The following is a 5,863-nucleotide window of genomic DNA, read 5'->3' as shown; positions in this document are numbered from 1 at the left end:
ACAGGCTATTTCTACAAAATTTCTGCTATAATCACTGCTATGAGAATGGTTTTAAGCTTTTCTTTACTGCTGGTATTATCAAAATACTCACAGTCTTTACCTTCTATAGGATTTTTATTACTATAAAATGATCTGTAATCCAATGAAGTCCATTCTCTAAAATCATATGGTTTTAACCATATAGATCTTATGACTTTGAAAATTTTGTTAATTTAATAGAATTCCTATTTTATTGACATGACAACAGCAAGAAAGGTAAATTAAGGTATTAACTTGAAAAAGCTAATTTGTTAAAACTAAAAGCAAATATTTGGTATGTGTTTTTTCTTATCGTTTTTTCCATCAAAAACCAACATTATAACACTTGCAAGTAGCTGCTATTTAAAAGAAAGAAATTGCTTTTAACTATTTTATTGAATTTTTGTCTTTGTTATGACCCTAAACTTCTGTGAGATATTATTTTTTTAATATTTAGAAAGTTAATATTTGATAATATTAAGAGATTAGGATGTGAACTTAAAATTCTTTAAAATGTAATCTAGTTTTTTTCTCTACAGAATGTCTGCTCAAATAAGTGGGGGCTTGGAGCTTGAGTATATTATAATCCACAGTTGAATTTACCTCCATTTGGTAGCATCTATTATCCTTAGATCAATCAAAGACTTATTCCTGGTACTGTTAGTAGCTTTTAGGTTTAAATCTTAAGGATGTTGTTTTCTTTTTTAAAAGTTTTGCACATATTCATTAAGCAATTTCTCTGTGTCAAGCATTGCTCCAGATATTGGCGATGTATCAATAAAAAAGATCCAAATCTCTGCACTGGTGAAGATTTTATTTTATCTACAAGTAAAGACCTCCAGAGATTTTTTCATTATATATGTGGGTGATATTTACTCACATGAACATTGTATAAAACTCCACAAAATAAATGTTTTCAATCTCAGGGTCTCCTCTTCTATTTGGGCTAATAGACTAATTTTTTTTTTCTTTTTCTTTTTCCAATCTTAGGAAAATATTTTTCCCTATTCTTTTAAAACTGTAGAAGGTTAATTATACCCATCTCCCCATAGTCTATGTTGAAACACGTTCTGGTTTCTGTTCTTTTCTCATAAATCCATCAACCTCAAGTCTTTAATCATTCTCATTACTTTTCCCTGAACTCTATCCAGTTTTTCTACATACTTCTAATAACGACGACCTTAGAAATGAGTTCTATAATCCAGGTGTGAGCTCAACATAGTTCTGCAGACAGAACCTTTCATTCCCAGACTTTATGACATGAGTTTCTGCCAAAGGAAGAGGTTTCTTCACTTACAGTCAAACTTTAAATTTTGGGGCTCCACATGGCTTTAATCTGGGTCCTCTTTCTCTTTCTCTTCTTTTACATCATTGACTCCCTAACACTATTGTCTACTAGGGGTTCAAACACCATATGATGTTGGATATCATAGTAGACATATGATGACCACTTTCAGATTTGCATCTCTGTGACAAACTTCCTCCCTGTACTTTATATACTAATAATAAAGAAGAAGGCAGTATAGAAGGAAAATAAAAAAGTTCTTAAAATTTCTTGAGTACTTACTGTGTTCTAATCACTTTTCTAGACAGCTTGTATTTATTAAATTATTCTCAAAACAATCATGATGAAGGTAGTGGTATTATTATTATTTTGAGACAGAGTCTCACTCTTTTGCCAGGCTGGAGTGCACTGGTGCCATCTCAGCTCACTGCAACCTCCACCTCCCGGGTTCAAGCGATTCTCCTGCCTCAGCCTCCTAAGTAGCTGGGACTACAGGTGCATGCCACCATGCCCAGATAATTTTTTGTACTTTTAATAGAGAGAGGTTTTTCACCATGTTGGCCAGGATGGTCTCAATCTCTTGACCTCCTGATCTGCCCCCCTTGGCCTCCTGAAGTGCTGGGATTACAGGCGTGAGCCACCACGCCCGACCTATTATTTTTATTTTATAGATAAAAGAATTGATACTCAGTGAATAATATTCTCTGAACTGGTTTTCCCACAGTCATATACTTCTAAAAATCAGTTTATCCAAAGAGTCATTTTTAAAAAATACAAGCTATTTTCTAGACAGAAATAATTCAGTGGTTTCCCTCTGCCAAACTCCAAAATTCTTAACATTGCATACAGGACTGTGGGAGCACCATGAGGAAGGAACTTTGCATCTATGGTTTATTCTTGGATTCCTAGGGCTTAGAATACGGTCTGACCATCTTCCTGATTTGCTCTTCTTCCCTTTGAATTTCTGTTCCTTTAGCCGTTAAATTTCAGTCACATTCTACTTCTTTTGGTTCTTCAAGCAAGAAAACTCTTCTTGGTTCAGGACCTGTGATATTTTGCCTGCTCTACTGGAAAGCTTTCATTGCCATTGCTGTTAGTTGAGTTAGAGTCATCTGTCTGCTCTCAGTTTCACTGTAGCATATCTAGAGAAGCCTAGTGGTGTGCGGGCCGGTCTGCATCAAGTTGCAAAAATTGATTGTGTTCTTTTCTTTCCAACTCTGCGTTCAATGATATCACATTAGTTATATCATATTAGTGTCTTAAAATTGACCCTTGTGGAGTAGTTATGTCACAGAAACAAGCGAATGCAACACAGGAGGACTCACTTCCCTTCCTGCTGCCAAGAGCCCATTGTTAAACACCCACCAGCACACCACTGAGATAGCTTTTTCCTCATTCCCCCAAAGCAGGCTGATCATCTGTTGTTCACTTAATACTTGTAATTATGTAATTATTTACACTTGTAATTATGTAATTATTTACACTTGTAATTATGTAATTATTCTATGACAATTTTAAATATCATTAACATGTCTCCCATTAGGGCTTATGAATTTTGTCTTTTATATTTATTACCATGTCCCTAGTAACTAGAACAGTATTGTCGCTAAATAAATATTTGTTGAATGTAAAAACAGATTATTGCCTCCTCTATAGAAATTACTTACTTAGGCTTTAAGAAAGTTATTGCAGAATAATTGGTTAATTAGTTATCTATAGATACATATTAAATTTCTACAAATTTAGCAGCTTATAACAACATGCATTTATTATCTCAAAATGTCTGTGAGTCAATAGCCCAGACACAGCTTAGCTGAGACTTCTTCAAAGGATTCCCCAAGACTTCAATCTGGAATTTCACTTGGAGGTTTCAAGGGAAGAATCTACTTCTAAGCTCATTCATGTTGCTTGCAGAATTCATTTCCTGGTTGTGAGTCTGCAATCTTAGCCTTCTTTCTGGTTGTCAGCTACAACCCCCCTCTTCAGCAACTGGAGGCCTCTCGAAGTCCCTAGAAGCCACCTAAGTTCCTTGCCACATGAACATTTTCTGCACAATCTCATATTTCATCAAGGAAGCAAAAGAATCTCTGGAGAGAGTCTCCTATCAAGACAGAGTCTTCCATATTGTGAGGTAATCACAAGAGTGGCATTCCATAAGCTTTGCTGATTTAGTGGATTAGAAGCAGCCAGGTTTTGTGCACACTACAGGGAAGGAAATCATACAAAGGTGTGAACACAGGAGGCAAAGATCATGAGGAAAATAATAAAGAGCTTTTTTCGCCTAGGAAATATTTAAAAAAACTCATTATAGATTGTATCTAATTGCATAATAAATGGCTATAACATTAGAAGTAAACATGTAAAAAGGTAAATACCAATTATAGCAGAGCTACCTTTAGGAGTACTTGATTACTTGTTCTTTTACACAATAATGGACACACTTTATTAGTTTGGTTTGTTTTCCATTCAATAAATAGAAATATATACTTCTAGAAATTTAACTCAAATCTCAGTTTCTTGAAAAAGATAGTGTTGCTATTATTTGTTTGTACAATCTCTGTTCAATTCAAGAACCCAAGACCACAACCTTAGTTTCATTTTGTGAAGCCTTTCTATTGGATAAGGATTGCTAGTAACTGGAAGTTATCAATTGAAGAGATGTTATATCCATGTTGAAGGCTTATGATCTCCTTGATTTTAATTACACCAGCCTATAAGAGGTAATATGAAAATCTGAAGCTAGAACATTTGACAGAAAATGTTTTTCATTTTAAACTTTAGGCAATGGGGTTGATTTTTATTAAAAGCTATGTCCCCTGTGATTATCCACATTAGATGCTCAGAAGTATTCACTGTATGTTTGCTCAAATGTATTCAAACCCTGATTCCTTTGCTCCATCTTCAACCCTTAACCTTGCCTGTCTCAGAGATTGTGCACGAACATAAGAAACCAAGGGAACTGGGCATAGAGCTTCACACCTGTGATCCCAGCACTTTGGGAGGCCAAGAGGGGTGGGTCATTTGAGGTCAGGCGTTCGAGACCAGCCTGGACAACATAGTGAAACCCCATCTCTACTAAAGAAAAAGAAAAAATAAATTAGCTGGGTGGTAGTGGCACATGCCTGTAGTCCCAGCTACTGAGGAGGCTGAGGCAGGAGAATCGTTTGAGCCTGGGAGGCGGAGGCAGCAGTGAGCCGAGATTACACCACTGCACTCTGGTCTGGGTGACAGAGTGAGACCCTGTCTCAAAAAAAAAAAAAAAAAGAAAAGAAAAAAAAAAAGAAAGAAAAGAAAAAGAAAGAAACTAAGGAAAAGAAAAGCAAAATAATTTAGAAAATAATACTTCTTTGTCTTGATTAGACTTGACTAAATGTGTATCTTATATTTACTTTAAAAGACAAAGATAATATCCACTTCCTTCTTATACCAGAGATCACAAGATAAAGGTTAACTATTAATAATTTAATATAGAACACTTTATAATATGATTCTAAATTCATTTTTGTCCTGTTTGAGCAATTCTATTTCTAGACAAATACAGCATAAAGATACTTATTCTGTTCCACCCCACTTACGCCAAGTAAATATTTTCACCTTATCAAAGTTGGCAAAAACTGGAAGTAATAAGCTATTTTGTAGTGGATACCAATTCAAACAGCCAAGAGAAAAAATCATGACAATTTCTGCAGTTAATGTCAGTAAAGCGAAAACAGTTTGTAATAAGAAACAAGAAACTGGAACATAATACATTTTAAATATCTTTGTCAAACTGTTAACATCTGCCATGACTTCTAGGTATTCATGAAATTTTCATTTGCTTGAGTAAGTTAATAACCATGTGGAAATAAGTCTGTCAACTGATAATGCTATATTGATCAGGTAGGTAAAAGAGCCTTTGCTTTCTAAAACTCCATTGCCAAGTTTTCTTTCCATGGTTAAATTAGCAGGGAACATGTTTCAATTGTGATTTTGCTCAAGCTGAATTTCATGACTTGTGATATAACTGAGAAGAAAGACATTCTCCAGAAAGAGCCTCGAAGGGCTATATTTAAGCTGTGACTCCTCTGTATTTCAGATAAGGTGTTGATTTTCACGTTCATTATTGGTGGCTATTGCATAGGAAAAAGTTCTGCTCCAGTATGGACATTTCAATTTCATTTGTCCAACTTAATGACGTACGTCCATGATATGTACTGGATATCATGGTAAATGCCAGGTATCTAAAGTGGATTAGGTACAGGATCTTCTCTAAAGAAACTTCCCCTCAGTGATGAAAACTTTGTCCAGTTCTGTTACTGACATTAAGTGACGATAAAGTGTGTCTGAGGAGACAGCGGAAAAAAAATTGTTTTTTAATTAAAAATAAAAATAAGAAACTTCCCTTGTGGTGAGTGAGATAGATAGACAGTTTCCATAAGGGAAGAACTGATTGCTGTACATATGCCTGTTGCCGTTCAAAGAATCAGTTATTTTTATAGGAAAGTCATTTCAGTACAAACTTCCTCAGAAAACACAATTAAATTCTTATTTTTAACTCAAGACTATTTGCTAATCTATGAA

At 34.9% G+C, this 5,863-nt stretch overlaps 1 non-coding gene across 1 annotated transcript; it reads left to right on the top strand.

Moving 5' to 3' along the window:
- Positions 1-5,565: 5,565 nt before the first annotated feature.
- Positions 5,566-5,634, top strand: LOC135272616 (small nucleolar RNA SNORD38). Its single transcript, XR_010340633.1, has one exon. It is a non-coding gene; the product is annotated as a small nucleolar RNA SNORD38 (small nucleolar RNA).
- Positions 5,635-5,863: the final 229 nt, after the last annotated feature.

Source organism: Aotus nancymaae, unplaced genomic scaffold, assembly GCF_030222135.1.
Source record: "Aotus nancymaae isolate 86718 unplaced genomic scaffold, 86718_ANA_hifiasm-v0.15.2.pri h1tg000117l, whole genome shotgun sequence".
In the NCBI taxonomy this organism is placed as follows: Eukaryota; Metazoa; Chordata; class Mammalia; order Primates; family Aotidae; genus Aotus; species Aotus nancymaae.
The sequence above is the reverse complement of the archived record's forward strand: the minus strand, read 5'-3'. Positions and strand labels throughout refer to the sequence as shown.